The sequence below is a fragment of the Tenrec ecaudatus genome, chromosome 17 (genome assembly GCF_050624435.1).
Source record: "Tenrec ecaudatus isolate mTenEca1 chromosome 17, mTenEca1.hap1, whole genome shotgun sequence".
Taxonomy (NCBI): Eukaryota; Metazoa; Chordata; class Mammalia; order Afrosoricida; family Tenrecidae; genus Tenrec; species Tenrec ecaudatus.
Window position 1 is genome coordinate 12,791,080 of NC_134546.1, and position 23,817 is coordinate 12,814,896.

Consider the following 23,817-nt stretch of genomic DNA (forward strand, 5'->3'; position numbering starts at 1 on the left):
TCATGTGCCCTTGGTAATTTATACATTGTTATTTTGTCATATCTTGCCCTATCCGGAGTGTAGATCTCATCTTACAACTGATATTATTTGTGGTTTATTGATGAGAAATAACAACTTTTCATTTGCTTCTTAATCCTTCATCATCTTCTCTCTCTCTCTGTGTGTGTGTATGCCCACATGCATGTCTGTTTCATAGTCTTACTAATTTAAATAAAGTTTGCTAGTTAAAAGTTTTGATCTTACCACTAAGAAGTTTGATCTTACCAGTAAGAAGTTTAAATGGGATCAGTATTCATTGGATTGTCACTTAAGGTTTCACCATGTTAAAGTTTTCAGATGTAAAGGGTTTTTTAGTGTTTACAATAAGCAGCCCTGGTGGCTCAGTGATTAAACATTCAAGCTAAATGGAAAGTTGATGTTGGCAAACCCACCCAGCATGGCTCCTCAAGAGAAAGAATTGGTGACCTGCAACTCTGAAGATGGCAATCCAGGAAACGCCCTGGGACAGGTCTACTGTCACACCGAGCTACTATGAGCCAAATCGATTCCATGAGACCTAACCACAACATGCCATTGGATATATGGGTCCTCTCCCCTGGGGTTCATTCAGTGCTGTCATTATGGAAAGTCTTTCCCACCCAAAGGTAATATTAATTTTTTTGTGTGTGTGAGCACAACCCAGGTTTATGAGATCAGGCACAACTGCCCCCTGCCCTGAGCGTAGCCCAAGACAGTCTTGAGATCACAGCAGCTCCCAAGGGTCCCTTGTATCCTCCAAGCTGGAGGGGCCCGGGCTGTCCCACCCCACAGTGGAGGCCCAGAACTGGCTCACTTCCCTAAGGAGGTGCCTTCGGGAAGCCCCGCTCCGTCAGTGATACAGCAGCAGAGGTCGTTGAGAGTAGCAGACATTGTCTTTGAGCAGGGGTGACCCCACAGCCATGCGCACTTTGTTCCAGCGGGGGCCCTTGTTGTAAATGGGCTTGGCAGATCTGCAAGACCAGCGCGTCAGGTACCGGTTGAGTTGGGGTTTGCTCTTGGGAATAAACCCTTCAGGAAGCCAAGGCCTATGGTTGGGAAGCAGACCTGCCCGGTGGGCCATCTTCACACACTCCTCAATCTTGCGATGCTCTTCCTGGCACAGGCCTGTGATCTTTCGGGGCAGCATGCCTCCGTGGGGCCTGATGAATTGACTCAGCAGCAGGACATCCTCAAAGTTATACTTGTGCTTCAAGTTCCAACGACAGATGGGACACTGGCCAGAGGGGATGGGGGGATCTGGACTCTCCTTGGGAGTGTCTGTGATGCGGCCTTCTATTGTAGTTGTCTTCCCGTCTTGGATCTCCACCACTTCCCGGAACCCGCAGGCTGGAGGCCGGGCCCAGCCCGTCGCCGCCGAGCCCCCTAGGAAGCCTCGGAGCAGCCGCCCGCAGCCGGACACCAGCGAGCTCGATATTAATTTTTTTATAATACTTCTATAATTTATTTATATATACAAATTATTTTCAATGATACTTTTACAGCAGATTTTTTTTTCTTTTTGGTAGGAGGTAGAACCATAATTTCACTTTTTTCAAATATTTTTAGATTTTATAATATCATATATTGAACAATTAACTCATACCTCAGTAATTTGAATCGTTTTGTTTTTCATATCAAAAGTTTTTTTAAAAAAATACATTTCTGAATGTTTTACTTGGGTCCTTTCATTTTTGTTACTCTTCCTGTACTCTTTGCTATATTGTTTTAAGCATTATAACTTATTATTGATGAAACATCGAAAGGCAACTTCCTCACCATAACTTTTTTCAATAGGGGTTTTATTATTTGCAAACATTTATTTCTCCAAGTAAACATTTAAATCATCTTTAGCAAGCTTCAAAAAGAATAACTATTCATTTGGAATAACACTGCATTGCATTTATAGATTAACATAGCTATCAATTCAGCTTTTATAAGATGATATATGAATAATTCATCTTTTATAAGATTGATGCTTCCTATTAAAGAAAATGGTAAATTGGAATGTTTTTCAAGTTTTGGTAAGACTTATTTTAGGATTTTCAAACATTTTTAAGTTAGTTCCTTCATGATTTTTAGAATTTGGATCTGTAAGTATGAAGAAAAGACCTTTTCCACTGAGTTTTTTAAAAATTGCTTATTAGTACATAGGAAGCTGTGATTTGAGTGCACATATTTTTTAATCAGATAACTTATATTTCATTCATTCACAGAAATTTTTCTTATGTTTTCCTGATAGAAAAGGATCAAATCATGGTCATTTGAAATGATTTTACCTCACCTAGGATGGAGCACTGTTGGCGAAGTGGTTATGTGTTGGGATGCTCACCATAAGATCAGCAGTTCAAGACCATAAGACACTCTGCTGAAGAAAAAAAAAAGAGCTTTCTAATCCTATAAAGAATTACAGTCTGGACAACCGACAAGGGCAGTTCTACCTTGTCCTATAGGGTCACTACAAGTCAGAATGGACTCGATAGCAATGAGCTGGCATGGAATAAGGGACACTGTGGTGGTCTGTTGGCAACATTCTATGTCAATGCACTGCAAAGTCACCACCCATTTGTCGGCGGAGGCTTACTTGCTGTGCGATGCTGAACTTATTTCGTGTAATTTCCACATTAAGAGAGACTAAAAAAAGAAAACAAGCAAAACCCTGGCAATCTACTTCTGAAAAATCAGCCAATAATAAGTATATAGCTAAAACGGCTAAATCTGTAGCCAATCTGGGGGGAGAGGAACTAGGCAGCATTCACTGCCATCGTGCATGGGCTGCCGTGAGACACAGCCAACTCTAGGGCAGCTAAAGACAACAAATGTTGTTGTTTTTGTTGTTATTAGGTGCCATCAGGTCAGTTCCAGTTCAAAGTGACACCTGGGTACAACAGAGTGAACCATCGCCTAGTCCTGCGACAGCCTCAAAATTGTTCCTATAGTTGAGCCCATTGTTGCAGCCACTGTGTCCATCCATCTTGTTGAAGACCTTCCTCCTTTTTGCTGCCCTCTACTTTACTAAGCATGATGTTCTTCACCAGAGACTGATCTCTCCCACAACATGTCCAAAGTACACGAGAACAAGTTATTGGCGTTAAGGAGCATTTTAACTGTACTTCTTCCAAGACAGATATACTTGTTCTTTTGGCAGTCCATGATACTTTCAATATGCTTTGCCAGCATCATCAATCAAATGCATAGATTCTTCTTCAGTCTTCCTTATTCAGTGTCCAACCTTCCCATGCACATGAAGCAATTGAAAATGCCACGGCTTGGAACAAGGGCACCTTAATAAATCTTCCAATCCTGATGCCACATTCTCCTTCATTTAACCCGGCTTCTCTGGTGAGTTTCTCAGTAAAAAGATTGAATAAGTACGGTGAGAGGATACCACCCTGATGCACGCCTTTCCTGATTTTAAACCATCCAGGATTCCTTGTTCTGTGCAAACAACTGCCTCTTGATCCATGTAAGAGCTCTTGATGAGCACAATGAAGTGTTCTCAGATTCCCATTCTTCTCAAAGCTACCCATAGTTCTTTAGAACCCACACTGTAGAACACCTTGACATAGTCAGTGACATACAAGTAAACACCTTTCCGGTATGTTCTGCTTTTGGCCAAGGTTCATATGACATCAGCAGTGATAGCCCTTGTTCCACGTCTTCTTCTGAATCTGGCCTGAACCTCTGATAGATCCCTGTCAATGGACTACTACAACCATTGTTGTATAATCTTCAGCAAAATTTTACTTGCATGTGTTATCAATGATATGGTTCACTAATTTGAGCATTCTGTTGGGTCATTTTTTTTTGGAATGGGTCCATATATGGATCTCCAGTCATTCTGTCAAGTAGCTGTCATCCACATTTCTTGGCATGAATGAGTCAGAGCTTCCAGTGCCTCATCCATTTGTTGAAACATCTCAATTAATAGCCTATCAATTTCTATAGCCTTGTATTAGACTAATGCTTTCAGTGCACCTTCAACATCCTTCATCACCATTGCCTCTCATACGCTACCTCCTGAAATGGGGGAACATCAGCTAGTTCCTTTTGCTACAGTAACTTTGTATCATCTCCTGTTTCTTTTGATGTTGCTTGCATAATTCAATATTTTGTCCATAGAATCTTCCAAGACGACAGCTTGAGGCTTAATATTTTTTTTCTTGACTCCATTCAGCCTAAGAGAGGCTGAGCGTGTTCTTTGGCTTTAGTGTTCACACATTTCATTATGCTATTTAACGTTGTCTTCTCCAGGTGCCCTTGAAATTTCTGTTCTTCTTGTGCACATCATCCTTTTTTTTCCGTCTGCTTTAGCTACTGTAGGATAAAGAGAAAGTTCGAGTCTCTTCTGACATGCCCTTTGATCTTTTCTTTGTTTCCTGTCTTTTTAATGACCTTTTGCTTTCTCCATGAATGATGCTCTTGATGACCTCCCATGGCTCACCGGGTCTTCTGTCCTTAGTGTTCAATGCATCAAATCCGTTCTTCATATGTTTCCAAAATCCAAGTGGGATAGACTCGAAATAATATTTTGGCTCTCGTGGACTTGTGTTCATTTTCTCCAGTTTAACCTGAACTTACACATAAGCACTTGATGGTCAATTCCACAGTCAGTCTCTGGCCTGGAAACTACTATGCTTATTAGGAAGTTTCCTCCAGACCTGATGTTTCTTCATATAGTCCAGCTTCTCAGATTATTTCCCCAGAATACATAATGAATAAGTATACTGAACAGACAGCACCTTGGTATAAGGGGAATTACTGATTTTAAACCAGAAGGTACCCCATGTTCTGTTTGAAGAGCTGCCTCTTGGTTTATGTACAGATTCTGCTGAGCACAATTTAGTGTTCAAGAATTCCCTTTCTACTCAATCCATAGTTTGTTATGATGTACACAAGGATAAAATGTAGCGAATGCTTCAATGGCAGAGATGAGCCATTCTGAGCAGAGAGTTCCATCAGAGAGGACTCTTGGAGGATGCAAACAGTGTGCTGTGATCAGCAGGAAGAATCAGATGTGGCTAGAAGAGGGGCACATTCCTGGAAGTCAGAAAAACGGGTACAAAGATCCCAAGAAAGAATGAAAAAGAACAGTTTGAGGAAACTGGAGAACAACCCTACAGCACGGTGAGTCAGGGGTTAAATGTAAGAGCCTGGCTTGCTGAGATCAACCAGGGTGCTGTCATCTCTGCGTCTGCTCCACTGTAAGCACCATGAAAAGTCACGGGACTTTTTAAGGGCAGGAGTAACACAGAGCAATTGCATTTCAGAGGCTATCTTTGGTCTGAATCAACCCGACATTTAATCAATCATAGATTTGTATTTATTACATTTGCCCATGGCTAGGGGTCATCCACTAGGTGGTCTGTGAATCAGTTAGGGATTAGGTCTTGTTTGCTTAACACTTATTGACTGATGATCAATTTCAGAAAGTCACTAAACATGTATTGATCACCTAATCATTGTCAAGTTGTACAACAGATATTAAGAAGCTTGGTGGCACAGCAATTAAGCACTTAACTGCAAAGGAAAAGCTGGCAGTTCTAATCCACCCAGCATGAAACAAAGATCTACTTTCATAATGATGCAGCACAGAAAACCAGATGGGCAGTTCAATTCTGTCCCATGAGGTTACCATGAGTTCAAATCTATTCAGTGGTTCCTAACAACTTAATAATTATTAGGGGAGCACACACATATATACGCATGACACAAGGATAGGAGAGAAAACTAAATGTAACTGAAACTAGGTGAAAATTAAGATGTATTCTAAAATAAAGAATCTGAAGGAAAAGTCACAACTCTGCTGGGGATATGGGCTGCTGGACTGAGGATGAGAGAGGTCAGGAGTATACTGTGTCGCAAAGGAGGTGATGTTGACATTGGGTTTTGAAGATTGTGTTCCTTTGTCGTAAAGTCATGGCATTTCCCATCACCTCATATACACATGGAAGTCGGTCATTGGATAAGAAAGACTGAAGAGGAATTGATGCACTTGAATTATGGTGAAGGTGAAGATAGTACCATGGACTATACCATGAACTGCCAAAGCAACAAGCAAATCTGGCTTGGGAGAATTACTGTCAGAATTCTCCTTGGATGCATGGACAGTAAGACTGTCTCATATATGTTGGGCATGTTAACAGGATAGACCAGTCCCTGGAAAAGACTATCATGCTTGCTGAAGCAGAGGGGCACTGATCAAGAGTAAGGCCTTCAGCAAGATGGATGGACAGAGCGGCTGCAACAATGGGCTCAAACATAACAATACCAATTGTGAGGATGGCACTGGACTGGGTGGCATTTTGTTGATTGTACATAGGGTTATTATGATTCAGAACCAAATCAAAAGCAACAACAATAACAAGTTGTACAACCAGGGGATAAAAGGAGCATGGTCTGTACATCTCACAGACATTAAGGAGGCATTGAAGACAATGATGAACACTCGAAGAAGATAGAATTTAGACAGCAATAAAGGGATCGAAAGAGATAAGGCCAGACATGTAGACAGGGCTGTCAATGAGAAAGGGGATTACATATTTAGAAAGATGCTCGACTTATCCAGGAGAAATTGGGCATCATTGAAAGAATCTAAGTAGGAAAGTGGCATGATCAGACTTATTTGTATATAAACTATTTAATGTGGTAAATCCATTGGATCAAGACTAGATGTGCCAGATCCTATTAAGTTAGAGGGTAAATGGAGAAAATTTGAGCCAGGACTATAGAGAAGAAAATGTGGAGGCAACAAGAGTTATGGAGAATAGCAGAGAGTGGGCCAGTCCTTAAATGACAGCAGGTGGGATAATGGAAGGAATCAGAAAGACTCCGAGGTAAATGGAGGGACCTCAGCTCAGTAGTATTATTCTGTTGGTTTGGGGTGGGGGCAGGGCAAACAAATGTGTTCATTTGGGAATGGGTTGATTTAAAGCGGGATGTGGCCATGCACTTCTGTCAAGGGCCAGACAGTTAATAATATTAGGCCCTGTGAACCAAATGGTCCATTACAACTGTTCAACTCTGCCTTTGGGGAGCAAAGTAAGCAAAATGAATGTCCGAGTTCCAATACAACAGGTCAGATTTGGCTCATAGGCTATAGTCTGCCAATTCCAAGTTGAAGATGTACGGAAAACTCGCGGATCTCAGCTGAAGAAGTGATTTGTTTGGTCTGAGTAGTATATCTTTATTATTTTACATATTTGAATCTGAATATTTCAAAATATAAGAGCTCTTCATTTCACCATAAGCCCCGCCATTCTTGCATACTCTCACTGCCATTGAGTACATTCTGACTCCTAGCGACCCTGTAGTACAGGGTTGAGGTGACTCTGGGTTTCTGAGGCTGTAAATCTTTACAGAATAAGGCAACCTCCTCTTTCTCCTACAGAGCAGTTGGTGGGTTCAGATTCCTGACCTTGTGATTAGAATGCCAATATGTAACCCAGATGCCACCAGGGCATCTATCCCACACAGCAGACTCATGTCTCTATGTTGCCTGTCCATTCTCTGTCATCATTTGAGTTCTTAATACCCATCATATATATGTGCTTGGTCCTGTGAGTGGAGAAAGCAGAAGATCAAGTAGGATCAAAACTTGGACAACAGCAACATTTAAGGGGGAGGGGCATAGAACCACAGAACCATGGGTGAAGGGAGACAGTGGAGAGTGTAAGATATGAAAATAATAATTTATAATTTATAGAGGGTGGGAATATGGGGGATGGGGGAAAAGAGGAGCTGATACCAAGGGCTCAAATAGAAAGAAAAAGATGGCAACATATGCCTAAATGTGTTTGATACAATGGATGTATGGATTTTTAAAAGAGCTATAAGAGTCCCCAATAAAATAATTTATTACCAAAAAAGGACCTTCACAAAAAAATTGAAAAATACATCTGAAACAGAAATGGCTAAAAGTGGGAAAATTCCCTACTTAAAATTGGTGAGTACTACAATCTTTCAAGACCAAGGACACGTGCCACCTTCCTATGAAGGTTCTGCCAACTCCCTCAAAGTTTCTAAACAGAAACCCGAGATTTTGCTCTTGGGTGATTGTATTGCTTGATTGTATTGTTTGTTCTCTTACAGCCTCTTAATGTGCCCGAGTTTTGACTCCCCAGTGGACCTTGAACTTATAGTTTCTTACCCTTTTGTGTTGCTCACAAACCCCAACACAGTCATAAGTGCAGAAGAGATGCTCAACACATAATTGTTGACTGCTTCTGACTGGCTTCCAAGATGAGAAGAGTGCTAATTGGCATTTTAAGAAAATAACATATTTGGTTTTATATTTAAGTTCCTGGAACTTACTTACATTGCTTAGCCAGGTTCTCATCAGGAACCTGCCCATTCTTCCCTCTCCTACCCACAAATGTAGTTTCCTTTGGTAATTTCATGTAACCCTAGAACCAATCCATCCCACCACACGTGGAGCTCCTGTCTAGTGCTCCCCTTCCTCTCCAATGGCTTCTCGGATTTCCCACATATTTATCCGAGTGCATTGTCCTTTGGACCAAAGATTTATCTAATGGTTTTCACAGAGTGTGCAAAAAGGTGACCTCCTTCCATTTAGTGATAATCGTATACAGCACACTTTCAAACCGATTTGCAGATACAAACGAACTCACTGTTGCCTAAGGGACTCTGCTAAGCAGGTTAGCATTTGAATATCCCCTGGGAAAGTGCGGAGACCAAGCCACAGGTGAGGGGTGAAGGGCAATCCCCCGGGAATCCAGAGCTTCAGATGCTGTGAAGGTTGCAGTGCATGGAGCTCTCATGGTCTCTACATACACACACACACACACACACACACACACACACACACGAATACTTCTCACCCTCTCCACATTAGGTAAAAGACAGGATGCATCAGGACCTGGTGTCAAGAGGCTGCTGTTAGGACCGTTTTGAGGAAGTAATTCCCTTCCTTTTCAAAGGCGAATTAAGCCTTTCCACATATAAATGTAACCCGTGCTGAATGAGCCTCTCCGAAGAAGAAGTTCATGTCTAGTGAATGAAAATTAAGGCAAGTGTGAGCAAATTTATTTAGATTGTTCCATGACCTTCAGCCCTCCAAATTTGAGAATCTGTTCAGATCACAAAATGGAATCGCTGCCGCTGTGTAGAGTTAACATGACAAAAAGGTGCACCGCTAAATTCTAAACCTTCAAGAGTGTAAACATCTTTTTACTCACGGTAAGCCTCACAAGGCCATACCTTTATGAAGCTCAAAGATACCCTTTCAGAGCACCGCCATTCCTCAAAAGTTAGTCGAGCCACCAAAAGACAGTCAGCCCTCTGAATCGTGTGTAGAGCTCACCTATAACAGGAGAGACACGTATGAGCAAACGGAAACCCAACCTTTCAAATAGAGTCCCTTTTCCTTTATGCCCCCAGAGCCTGGTAACCTTCTGACATTCTTATCTCCTAAACGTGTTGTTTTCTTTCCATCTGCTAAGTATTACATGATGTCAGCTCTTCCCTCCCAACTCTAGATCTACCCCCATCGAACTAGACTAAATAGAACTAAATTCAATTACTGCCTTGAGATATATTCTGCCTTACTGGAAAACAAAATATCGTCCTTTTTACTTGATTTAAATCAAAAGTCATGCTTGAGCTTGGTCCCTCCTGATCACTGCAGCTTCTATGATGGAAGAGGCAAAGCAGGCGCAAACATTACTGCATATGACTCATTGTCCACAGAGTTTCCCGTGCTATACCCTTTATAGAACCAGACTCTCCCTCATTGTTGTTCTGTGGAGTGGCCTGGGGGATGGAACCAGGGATTTTTCTGCTAACTGCCAATCGCTGTACCATTAGGGAGGGCCCCTGATGTCTTACACACTGTTGGTGAAATGTGCTCTAGGGAACTTAAATCCCTCTGACAGAGAGGCCATCAAAGCTCGTTCGTTCAAGAGTTCTCCTGTTTGGGCTCCAGCCGTGCCACATAAAAGTGAAGACAGTAAACACGGGAAGCGCAGGATCATGGTTTCAAGGGCCTCCGGGGGCTGGCTATCTGTAGAGTGAAAATAGAAACAAAATAATATGACTCTTTGGGCCCAACCAAGTGTGAAAGTAGACCCCTGTTCTAGAAATGGGTGGTAAGAGAGAAAATGAAAAAGAATGGGCACCCGTTGTATACCTTTAGTGGACACCCACCAGGCACAAGAACATAAGTCAAGGGGACTGTGGAAATGACCTTTGCCAAAGGCTGCCCCGCTATTCCTCATGACTGTCATTGGGCCACCAGAGTCAGTATCCTAGATTACTCCGTCATTATCGTGGACATCGTTAACAAGGAGCCATGATTGCTTATGCAATTCATGCTATTCAGGAGCCACCCGATTGCCTCCTCCCGGATGCGACAGGAACAGCAAGTGGGCTGGCAGAGGGTGGTCTTGGCTTCAGTGGTCCAACCGTTAAGTCTGGGTGTCAGCAGGGCGACAATACATGAAGATCGTAGGCTAGCATTGCTGAAAGGAAGACAAGAACACTTCCTTCACATTCAAAGTATGAAATATAGTCTCCTTTTAAATCACGCTTTTAAGGTGAAGAAAAAGAATTGATGCGAAGTTCATAATGATCCAGTAGGATCTGGACATGGCAGATTTAAGAGGCGTGGTATGCGAGCGCCTGAGGCTTGAGCAACATTGACATGAAAGAAAATGAAGTGTTGGAAGAAGGCTTACATTGACCTTTAAATGCCTGCCAAATGACCACTCTCACACCATTCCTCAGGCTGCTGGAGCTTGTATGCAGTGAACTGGAAACCAGAGATGCTCATCCCAGCTCCTGCTGTCTTCTAGCTATGGACCAGAGACCAGCCGGTCACCCATGAGTTCTAGCTGGTATTTTTGGCTGTGCCTCCTTTCTAAAATATCAAAACCAAACCAAGCCCAACGTCGTTGAGTTGATTCCAACTCACAGCAATCCGATTGGACAGAGTAGCGCTGCCCCGAGGACATCCAAGACTGTAAATCTTTATAGAAGCAGCATGCCCCATCTTCCTCCCATGCGGCGCCTGGTGAGTTCAAACTGCCAACCTCTCAGCACTTCAACGACGGTGCCACTGGGGCGCCTTCCATCTACTATCCCTTGAATGTACAAGCATTCCCCCGTTAGCTGCCTGACACATGAACCATGAACCATTCCCAATACCCCTGGGCGTCCCCATCCTCAAGGTAAGATTATGTAAGGTCAAGTCCACCCAGAATCAGACTTATTTTATGAGTGAGTATCCCCAGGAAGGACTCCCTGGTAGGAAGAGCCTTGGCTGCTGGGTGATGGTCAGTATGTTTTTCAGAGCCCCAGGAGGCATTCTGGGGTCCTGGCAGGGTGTACCTGAATTCAGCCAGCCTGGGGTGGCATCACCCTCCTCCCTCAAGAGCAATAGCCACTCCCTGGCTTCTGAATCACCAGCCTCCTGATGGTGATCAGAGCACCAAGAAGGGACTAATTTAAAAACCAAACAATGTGGTAATTGCCCCTGGTCACCAGGCTGCCTTAGCTTTTGGAGAGCCCCTGTTTCCGATTAGGGAAGCCTGGGTCTGATGACTAACAAAGTGTAGCGAATGATCAAAGCGACCGTGACAACAGCGCGAGTGCCCAGTGATTGATCTGGATGACATAATCATGATAATCAATGAGGTGAGGCAGGGCAGGGGTGGTCCCCTCCAGGTAAGGCTGGGGTGAGCACTGCCCAGGTCAGCTGGTCCCATTCGAGGAAAAGAGTCATCGGGGTGAGAGCAGAGGCAAGCAGGAAGCACAGGCACCCAGAGAACAGAGGCACCCCCAGTGAGACTGGGACGCTCATCCCAGATGGAGACAAAGATGTGCCCTGGTGGCATCATGAGTTACACTGTTAATCACAAAGTCAGCAGTTTGAGCCCACCTACCCCTCCAATGGCGAAAAATGAGGCTTTCTATTGCCTAAAGCTTTGCAGCCCCTGACAGCCACAGAAGGGTCCTGCTCCATAGAGTCCCGGAGGTCCGGGATTGACTTGAAGGCAGTAGGAGGCCTTGGAATTAGCAATGGGGAGGCTGGTACAAAACTGGCTAGTGGGTCCCTCTGAGTCACAGCCTAACAACAACCATCCTGCAGTAGAATATCACTAACACAACCACTAGGGGACTCAATAAGCACTTTTATAATAAAAACAGTAAGTATGAAAATGGTAAATCATCTCAATAAAAAGAGGGCTTGTTTTAAAATTATTCTTGAGGGCCGTGTTTTCCGACTGGGAGAAGAATGACCACTTTGCAAATCAATACAGCCTACCAGGTTTTACTTTTATCCTTTGGATAAAAATGCTTTTTCAATAAAACCCCGTATTTCCTATTTTCTCAGGGAATAGGTGCAAATCTAATTGGACTCTTCCTTCACACGTTCAAAATATTGTACACAGCAGTGTGAAAGGATTGACTTCAAAGCCAATTGAAGTATGCAGTAGTATCGCCAGCCCCCTATACCAAATGACCCCCCAAATAATGCAGACGAGTCATTCCTACCTCTGGTTCTAGGGGACAGTGGGGGTCCAGTGATAGGCTCCTCACCTTTCAGGTGGGGTCCAGTGTTTGATGCCTAGGTCGTGCCCCTCATGCAAAGCCAGACCCCATTTGTCAGTGGGGGATTGCATGCTACTCTAACACGGACAGGTTCCTCAAGAGGATCGTCTACACCAGTGGCCCTCAACCTTCCTAATGCCGTGGCCCTTTAATACAGTTCCATGTGTTGTGGTGACCCCCCCAACCATAAAATTATTTTCCTTGCTACTTCATGACTGCAATTTTGCAACTGTTATGAATCGGGAAACCCCTGGTAAAAGGTCTTTGGACCCCCCAAAGGGATCATGAGCCACAGGTTGAGAACACCTGGCCTAGAGTCAGACAGATGAGAGAGAACGAAGCAACATGCAATTCCCTTGTGAGTGGGATGCGATGAATCAGCCAGCCAAGGCCACGACAGCCAACTACAGCGATGAATACAGACGTCTGTGTCTTGAGGTTTCAGAATGTTTTGTTGTCAGGCTCTCAGCAATTCTTTTCTCTGAGGTGGTTTTTCTTGCCACCCCCAATTTTTCTGAGAAGAAGACGAAGAAATGTGGAGGATATATTCATTTAGGCTTTGCACAAAATGATGATGATAAAGAATTGTAAAATCAGGGGACAAAAGGTGCTGCCAGGCCCTGGTCCTAGGCATGCCTTTTTTTGTTCCTTCCTTCTTGGAAGTCTAGTGTGCTGTCCCCACCCAGCTATCCACAGGGCTTTCCATGGGAAACACTGCCAGCTTCGGAGTCATGGGTCGGGAAAGTAGAGTTCTATTACTAACTTGGCATAAGAATCACAGGTGCAAAGACTATTAAGTGCAAGGATCTGATAAAAATCAAGATACTCTGACTAAACGCATCTTCTAAGAAAGGCTTGACCCGGATTCTTCAGCAAAGAATCGATGTTGCTCATCTACCTGGTACATTACATGACATCCCTTCCTGTTGACTAAGGAGGGGTTTCATTGTTCATTTTTTAAAGCTAGTTTTGTTGTTTTGCTTGCTTGTGTTTTAAAGGAGACCCAGTCTTACGAAAAAATCTAGACTGTTTCTCAATGAGAAAAAGGAGATGTCTTGTCATTCCTGACCTATTTAAGGATTCATCTTCAACGATTTTTGGTTGAAGCTTATATCTTAAGATGCTTCCCCGCTAGTCTTTAAACTTTAAACCTTAGACCCAAGCTGTCTTTGAAAGACGAAGTTTTCTTTGACTCACAAGATAGTTGATCTTAATGAATCAAGTACATCTGACCTGAGCATTGTGCTCTTTGTAAAAATGGCCTGTGTGAGATCGAATGGATGATGGAATCCCCAACGCTTGCGTGGGAAATTTTAGGTAATGGCAGTTGTGTGGTAACGGCACCACATTTTACGCATTCAAATGGCCGAATTGGTACCTCAATGGCTCAGCATGCGCTTTTGCCAAAACTGAACAAGAAAGGGAGGGAAAAACTCTGAGTCTAACATGCAATTGAACCTTGCCACCTTAGCCGAGGAGCCCTAACATCATACGTCATTGTTGTACTCTGCTTCTGCACCTAGACTTCCAGCACCTTCTCTGCCTGTTTCCATCTGGCAGCTCAAGAGCTGTGCCGGACAGTGAGAAAGAGGGAGGTGGATTAAAAACAGGAAGGGAAAGAAGTTCACAGGTATATGCTAATGGGGAGTGGGGATTATCTCATTTCCCCATGGTGAGATCTCACAGACCAACACCCCTCCTTGTGAGGAGGCAGCATAAGATGGGGACAGAAACTTGATAGCAATTGCAGGGAGCTGTTTGAGAGCCTCGACCACCCCACCTCTCCATAGCCCTCATCTTTATATTATTATTATTATTGATTTAATACAGCTATCATATCCCTCCGATTTTCAATCATGTCAAGTAGAATGTACAATTGCTACCCCTTTCAGTTTCCAAACGTTCTCTTCTCTATATGAACTCCTTAACATCACCTCCCCTTTACCACCACCCCCAACCATCACTGTCCCCCCCCACCCTCTCATTCCACGTGCTGTCTCTATAGGTTCATTGATCCTGGGATTCATGGTCGAATAAATGGACAAGCATATAGCACAGAAAGCTTCAAGAGGGGGACCTCCATAACACCTGAGATACCCTCTAGTGTATGAACAAACAAAATCCAAAGAAAACAATAGGAACAAAAAATTACAGGATATTTTGGACACCGGATCAGGTCCAGGCCACACCCTATATCCCTCCTCTTTGAACCGGCGGCGGCACCGCCCTGCTCTCCTCACAGGCTTGCCATGAGGCCCTGAGGAATCTCACTTGTGAAACTGCTCTGCCAAGTGTCTAAGGTGACTGATTTTAGCTGGCCACCATTTGGCCAATGCCTCCGCTTGGTGTCAGCGACACAGTTGTCAATATGGCAATGGGCAATTAGGGCTTCGTCGACAAACGTGGGGAAGGTGGCAACGTTTGCCTCTAACTTCAGTTTTAAAGCAGAGTTCAAAAGGTTTTCCATAGAGCTTGTTGAGAGGGGTCGCCGCAGGTTGGGCATACCTCAGTATCCACACTGTCCCACTTGCCCTGACCGCTTTCAGGGGGCTTTCCTGACCCCTCACCGACCTCTCCTGCCACTGCCATCATCTTTCAAATTCAACAACTCAAGACAATGTCCATGTTTGAGCCAAAAGCCCATCTTTACAAAAAGACAGCTATCAAACAGACAGTGGAATCTGCATGACCCTGCTGGTCAAGTTCCCCGTGGCTGGCCCGTGGAAGGTTATGCTGGAAGCTCTGATGTGGGTCCGCACATCCCCCTGAACAGTCTTTCATGGTCAACTATTCTCCTAAAGGGTCTTGGAAAATCATTAGCAGTGACAAAATATTTTCCAGAGCTTCACAATATTTTCTTCCCAGCGACTTTTAAACCTCCCCGGGCCTCTCTGTTCCCTCCACACCCACCCGTTGGGGCTCCAAGCACATTCAACTTAATTAGCTTTAATACCTTAACCGTTCAGATAGTTAACAGTAGAGCTTGGATCCACACACCCTCACAATTGCCTGCGTGCCTGAGGTTGTCAGACCAAGATGGAAAATACCGCTAATTGTTTCCAGACAATGCAGGACACTCTCACACTGGGTGAAAGTGCGTATCACTTACATCTTCACAAAGGACCTCAGGCGCCTGGGGAAGACCCCTGCGAGCCAAGCTTCTTGGTGCATTTCAATCCTGTGCAAAACAAAGTCCAGTTTAAAACCCAGCCAGGAGCTTCCAACTCCTCTCCATCATTCTGGGACGAGTAGCTACAGCTGGTTTGATCTTGGCGTGTTTGCTCTTGTTGTTGTTTTGTTTTCCAAGTAACTACATTTCTTTTTCAGATCCTGGGTTCTGTCTGCCAGAAAGTAAATTCCCTGGCCGGGAGGAAATGACAAGCGCTCCCTGCTCTATGGCAACGTGGAATTCGCTGAGCCTCATTCTGATCTAACAAATAATCTGGGCGCTGTAACTTTTCTCTCTCCAGGCATGTCCTCTCCAAGAATATCCTCTCTGGGCCTGGACTTCCGCTGCTCGCGGTTCCTTCTCTTGCACGTGGAAGACTCTTTGGCCTTGGAAGCGACACAGCTGTTGACAGCTAACACCTCAGCGGGATTTTGATGAACACAAATCTGACTGTCACACGGAGGCACTGGACTAGGACCTGCGGAAGGGAATCCTGGTGGAGGATGAGCCCAGAGACCAAACGGAATAAATAGGAGACCAACTCTCCAGGTAGGCAGTCACACGCTGGTGTGGGCTGCACACTTTCCACTCTTTGCTTCGTGTCATTTGCAGGGCATTTCCGTGGGGCAGGCACCACAGTTTCACACAAACTATGGGCACATTATACAATTGTTTGCAAACTACCCAACCCCCCTCATGTGTTTGTCTCCTTCGCCGTTACGCACGATGTGGGAGCCCGTGGGATGCGTGACGTTACAGATGTTTTAAAGATGGAGCAACGGGGGCTCACAGAGAGTCAATTACTCGCTCAGGTTCACACAACCACCTGCTGGATGACAGAGCTGAGTCCAAATAGTTTCCTTCAAATGAATTCCCATTTCTCACATCTGCTATTACATCATAAATATTAGAACAGATCTATTGTTATCAAACTGATGCACGTTTATCTAGGCACACCTCAACAAGCCATCCGGCATATGTGCGAGGTACCCACAGGGCTAACAGTTCTTGAGAGCAAGCAGAGAAGACGCTCCTTGGATGGAAGGGAAGCTGATCCTGGCGCCAGATTCATGGCCCACGGCCAATGGGAGCCTGTTAGGCACCTCCTACGGGAGCCCAGAAGGAGGCTCGGGGAGGGCCACAGGCAGCTGACAAGACAAAGACAATCAGACACTATGGCCTGGAATTCAGTCATCAGTCCCTGACTGCTTTCTTTTGAGGAGTGCTTTGATGGAAAAGGAGCTCATGTATGTTTGAGGTTAAACAACCACTCTCTAAATCAGATGCCCGTGCCACGGCTCGCGCTGATGAGATTTTCACTGGTCTGCAGTGCACATATGGGAAGGCTTCTGTCTGGCCTCTCCTGTGGAGAAGACTGTGTTTCAGTTTGCTTGTCTGTTTTCATTTTCCCTGTCACTGGTCCGGCTGGAAAGTATGCCACTGTCCTTGCAGGTTTAGATTTTTCAGCTTAGAAAACAGTGGGAATACTATATAGAAGCTGCTGGTTTGTTGTAATGAAAACCCATAGTTAGTAGAAATAGGTAAATAAAAGGCGATCAGGATCCACTGTTTGCCATCGAGTCAATTCCAAGTCACGATGACCCATTGGGTTTCCTCAGCTGGGATCTCAACAGCAGCAGGTTGCTGGGCTCTTGTCCCTTTGAGTAGCTGACAGCGGGTTCAAACTGCGGAACTTCCAGTGAACGGCCAAGCGCTTAACCAGAGTGCCACTGGGGCTCCCTTCTGCACACATGTCTGTGTCCATATTTAAGAGTACTTCTCGATGTTTTGACCGCATGTGTGAAAATCAGCACATATCAGAAAATGGGGCCAAGGTTAAAAGCAAACAAACAAACATGGGAGGGTCATACTCTATGAAGGGGCGTGTAGCAGTTCACAAAAGAAGGCGGTGGACACGGAAGCAGCACACCAACATAGGTGACCATGAAGGACAGAGGAGACCAGGTCTCCAACAACAAAGGTGGGGTGGTGGTGAGAATCGCATCACCGTGAAAGAGGGGGAGTGCATGATGGGGACCCAATGCCCACCTGTAGACAGCTGGACACCCCTTCCAGAGGGGTAGTGAGGAGGAGATGGGCCACTCAGGGTTCAGTGTAGCAACAATGAAACTCAAAACCTTCCTCTAGTTCCTGAACGCTTCCTCCCCTCCCAATCATCATGACCCCAATTCTACCTTGCCTTGTGGACCTGGTTATACCAGACGATATACAGTGGTGCAGTGGGGATCTGGAGGCACAGGGAATCTAGGACAGACGAACCCCTCAACACCAGCGGTGGGAGTGGCGACACCAGGAGGGAAGGGCATGTAGAAAGGGAGAACCGATCTCGGAGATCTATGTGTAACCTCCTCTCTGGGAGATGGGCAAGGGGGAGGCGGGTGAGGGGAGACGCCGGGGAGTGTAAGATAAGATATAGTAATTATTTATAAACTATCAAGGGACCAGGGGTGGGATCGGGGAAGGAGGGGGATGGGGGAGAAAAAAGGGAAACCGAGCTGATTCCAGGAACCCAAGTGGAAGGTGAATTATGAGAGTGACGAGTGCAATGAATGTATAAGGGTGCTTTGCTCAATTGATGTATGTACAGATTGTGATAAGAGCCTTATGAGCCCCAATAAAGAGATTTTTTTAAAAAAGGCGGTGGGTTTGCATGTGTTGACAACGACACTTCGCCAAATATTTTTAAAAGAAGGAAAGAACGCAGAAATAGAGAAAGAAAGGAAACCACAGGTGGCCTGAATGTACAGCACAACAATACCACAACATCACTGTTAGGTTGAGCTGTCTAGAAAAACAAAGTCAATGATGCTCGTATGTGTATGTACATCAAGGAGATTTATATCAAGAATGGGCCTACACAGTGGGAGGAGTAGCTATGCCCTGTTCAAGTTGAGTCCACAGGTCGGATGCAAGCTGGAGACTTCTCCTGACTCATGTAGCTGCTGAAACAGATGAAAGGAACCTGGGTGCTGAGGCAGGAGGGCCACAGGTTGGTGGATACAGAAGTAAATGAATCTGAGGTTGGCCAAATGAGTACAAACAAGACCAGAAGTCTGCTGCTGGCTCTGGGGATCGGCAGGCAGCAGAACAGCAGATAAATAAAGCAGGCACAGAGCCCAGGTCCAGTAGAAGGTAAAGGGGCCTCTCTCTTATACTAAAGACCGCACCTTCAAGGTGTGACTTCAACCTGATTGAATCACACTTGATTCAATCCTACCTACCTTCATCCAGGAGTTTCTAGTTGACATAAACTCTAACCATAACAAACACCATCAAAACTATGTATTTTTGTATCAACCAATGTATGTGCATAAATGTACAGAGAGAGCGCTGGAAGGAAGCACAGCACACTGAAAATTGTGGTTCTTTCTTTGGAAAACGCTGAGATTGGACTCATGTCACCAGAGATATTTGCTTTATCTATAAACTCTGAGCATTTTTTAAATAATTAGAATATGTCAATTTTCTTGGGAAATTAAAAAAATAGAAGTTCTGGAGTTCTAAACCTTATGTTACTCCCCTCTTATTATAATTACCACGATTATTACTAGATTGTTATACTTGCTATTATTATTCATTTCTTTTCAACCCAACCAGTCTTGGAAAGGCAAATCCTGGTAGTCACTGGGCTAGACAGAGTTTCAATAAACATGACAAAAATGCACAGCAAGGTCATGTTTACTGTTTTCACTATTAGCATAGTGCATGTTGAGAAAAACAAGTCCAACTTCATAAGACCTTGACTTTTATTCATGCCATTTAAATGATTTAAAGGTTAAATCTTTGAACCTGTTGCAGTATTTTACGCATAAGAAGAAAAACACCTCATTGCCCTCGAGTCGATGCTGATTCATAGTGACTCTATAGAACAGAGCAGTGCTGCCCCTTGAGTCTCTGAGACTGTAGCAGGGGTAGAAAGACTCATCTTTCTCCCATGGAGCAGCTGGTGATTTTGAACTGCTGACCTCGCAGCCCACAGCCCACTCTGTAACCACTACATTACCCAGGTTCCTGGATGTACAATAAGAGCATGCAAAATGTGTCTATTGCCACTGTCTGTCCCACGGTTCATATGTGGGGACACTGTGAGGCAGTGCTTTGAAAGGATTCCATGACAACAGCACATGCTCAGGTTTGCAAGAGAAATCATGGAGAGCCGGGTATGTACTTGGTTGGACTTTTCCCTTGCCATCCACTCAATCCTTCAGCCCTCTGGGGGGCAAAGAGACTTACCATCAGCTCTGCCACAGCCTGACAAGGGCCCAAGTCCAATGTTCAAGCATTTGTCTCTTACATCATCACTAGCCCCATGCGCTAGACTTGGAATCAGCATCAAGGTAAGCCTTGGGGAGAGATCAGATTTGTAGAACTGGAAACTTCAGGTCAATGCGACAGCAGTTCTTTGGACATTCAATCCAAAAGCTGGGGGCCTGGGAGGTGCAGTGGTGGATGGGAGCCAAAATAGCCTGCCTCTGGATCTCTTCCAGGCCCTGATGGAACCAACAGCCATGGGGTATTTGGTAAAGAACAAACATCTCCACTGCTCTTATGCATCAATCACTGCTGTTAACCATACCTGGACCAGGGGCCTGAATTCACAACAGAGCAATCATTTCCATTCCTGCAGCCTTAGGATGGTGGACTGCTTGCGGAGGGGTGAGCCTCATACTCAGAGTCCCCAGAACTCCAATATATTGCCTCCTAGAAATCACCCCAATGTTCACTTCTTTCTTTTTATTAAGAAGTGTAAAACAGATGTTAGGTAGGTTTCCTGCCTTAAATGTGTACAGAAGGATCCATTCAGAACTCATTTCACGCCTTGTAGACCTCCAAACACTTCACCAAGAGTTCTGTGAATTATATGTTGAGAAGGACACAGAAGATGGGCTGGCATCTGACCCCACTGTCTATATCTGTAGTGAGCTCCTCAGCTATGTCATCTGGGACAAGCCATTTGACATCTGTGTGCCTTCATTTTCTCTTCTGTATAATCTACATAGTGTTATCCATCACCTATGATTATTATAAGCGTCAAATGAGAATGCGTTGATGAAGAATTTAGCATAGGGCCCAACATGATAATCATTGTAAAAATTTTTTCAAAAATCTTAGATATTGGTAGAGTGAGATGCCCTTGGTAACAAAATCAATATGGTGGTGTGTGTGGGGGGGGGTGTCAAAAAAAATGGAGGCTTCTCAATGGTCGTTTTCCCCAAAACTTCTGATCAAAAAAGATAAGTGGGAATTAAGTGCATATCAAAGCCTTGAGCAGAAAAGTTTAAGCCCTATTGCTTTAATTTCTAGGAACTAATTGGTTGCTGGGAGGGTGAGCTGGCTAATGACCTAGACATCACCTCTGCCTTCATCCCTGCCTGTACCAACTCCTCTAAGGGTAGCCTATCATTTTTGATGATCAATCCCACAAACTCTTCCTTAAAGGGTCATCAGCAGGAAACCCAATAGTCATTACCTGACAGCAAGCATGTATCCTTCAAGCCCAACCTGGACTCATCAATGCAATACCACTTCCTGCTCATCCACACAGACTAGTCACTATGAACAGGCCACTGGAGATTTTCAGAACTGTGTCTTGATCTGTACTATTCCAAATTAGCCCTTCTATTTTCAATAGTAACTACCCAAATTTTATGTAAATAAGTAATAGACTGATATTCCAAATATCTCCTTAAAAAATATAGGTATCTGTGTGATCACGTGGTTCCGAAGGGATCAGTTATCAGGCATCAAAGAACAAAAAATCATATAATTGGGTGCACACCTCCATGATACGATTGCTGAGGACAAACAGGTGCATAAGCAAATGTGGTGAAGAAAGCTGATGGTGCCCGGCTATAAAAAGAGTGTCTGGGGTCTTAAAGACTTGAAGGTGAACAAGCGGCCATCTAGCTCAGAAGCAACAAAGCACTCATGGAAGAAGCACACCAGCCTGTGTGATCACGAGGTGTCAAAGGGATCAGGTACAAGGCATCAACAACAACAACAAAAATCTTACCATAGTGAATGAAGGGGGAAGTGCAGAGTAGAGACCCAAAGCCCATTTGTCGGCCACTGGAGATCCCCTCACAGAGGGGTCTAGGGGACGAGATGAGTCAGTCAAGGTGTGACGTAGCACCGATGAAGAATACAGTTTTCCTCCAGTTCCTAAATGCTTCCTCCCCCCCACCCCCACCACCACCCCTCCTACCATGATCCGAATTCTACCTTGCAAGTCTGGATAGAGCAGAGGATGTACACTGGTGCAGATAGGAGCTGGAGGCACAGGGAATCCAGGGTGGATGATACCTTCAGGACCAGGGGTGTGAGGACGATACTGGAAGGGTAGAGGGTGAGAGGGTTGGAAAGAGGGAACCGATTACAAGGATCTACATGTGACCTCCTCCCTGATACGGGCAATAGACTGACCAAAGACTGAAGCCCAAGCCCACTTGCTCTCTATGGAAAATGATGAGTAAATAACATCTCACTCGTTAAAAGCACCCACATGCTTAAAGGCCTTGGAGAAGAGAGACAGGGTGAGGTCATGGAAGGAGCTCCCACTTCAGCAATTGCAGACCTCTGCTTTTGAGCTGGCCCTGCACTGACTCCCTGCATGACCTTGTGTAGGTGACAGACAAATCCCCAAGTCACAGTGGTCTCAATGAAATGAAGGGTTGACGTGGCGCTCTCTACGATTCCTTGGCCTGCACATTACATAAATCGGAGTCACCCTTCCTGGCTCCAGGCTCCTCTTTCTAACACTTTAGATGTGTGTCACTTCTTCAGAGACCATCTCTTGGTTCCCATTCCATTCTCTACACGTGCCCTATGGACAAGAGAACCCGCAACCCCAGCTTGGGCAGGCGATGCACGCACAACCAACGCCTCATAAACAGTTAAACCCACCTCTCACTAGTGACGACAGAAAATTCAGCCCTGCCAAGTTTGAATTTTGTAATCCTAGTGTCCCGAGAGATAGAACTCTTTACTCATAAACCAGGAACAGTCCGCTGGCATCTGCTCGGTGTGTCTTCTCCAGAGCCTGTTCCCTTTTTCCTCGTGAGCTCCCCTGAGGGGCTGCCTCAGGAAGCTTTGCAGTTGTCTCTGTTGGCAGCCCAAGCCATGAAGCCAGCGGTGTCTAAGCAGAGAAACTGCCTGCAGCAGCAGCCGAAGCTGTCAGCTCTCAAGGGCCAAGACTGATACAGGGTTCAAGGCCTGAGTGGAGATAAAGGTTCCCCCTCCACTTCTGTATCCCAAGCAGTACTCCTGTACTCCCAAATCACAACCTGTCCGAATAGCAGCGTTTCATCTTTTAGCCTTATTCCAACTCGTGCTCGATATCAAAACAAATCCCAACTTGCAATTACGGGGGGTTGAGAGTTCGTCTACAAGGACTTGTTCTCTCTTTCTGCGTGGGCACTATCTAGACAAGAGAGCTTCAAAAAGCTTGTGGGAAAATGTGTATTATCTTTTACTTCCACTTTTCCACAGATGTGTTGCCTTGTAGTACTGTAGTGACTTGCTATGGTGCCCGAAGCTATGCCTCCAGAATGTCACATACCATCAAGATCATCTATCGTGGACAGCTTTCAGCAGAGCTTCCAGACTGACACAGACTAGGGAGATGGACCCGACAGTCCACTTGCAGGAGAATTGTCTAGTGAAAACCTTATGAGTGCCAGTGGAGCACTGCCTGGTGTAGTCCGAGAAGATGAGTGTGTCAGGTTGGAAGGTACTCAAATTACAACTGGGGAAGAGCTGCCTCTTCAAACTAGAGTGTTGACCTGAATCATGGGACTAGACGAAAACGATCAGGATCTTCGTTTCTGATAGGAGATGTCTCAAAATAAGAAGACCTGGCTGGCTACACGTGTTCATTAATTATTAGCATACAAAAAAAAGCATGAAATAAAAAAAATTGGCCATAAACAAAAATGAAGTAGAACACAGAGAAATGGAGATCCTGGTTGTACTGGAATGGATGTGTGTTGACCATTTTTAATTGAACAACCATATGGTTTACTAGATGGGGAGTGAAAAATTGA

The 23,817-nt window shown here is 44.7% G+C and overlaps 1 pseudogene; it reads right to left on the bottom strand.

Moving 5' to 3' along the window:
* Window positions 1-711: 711 nt before the first annotated feature.
* Window positions 712-15,088, bottom strand: LOC142431006 (large ribosomal subunit protein mL66 pseudogene; annotated as a pseudogene).
* Window positions 15,089-23,817: the final 8,729 nt, after the last annotated feature.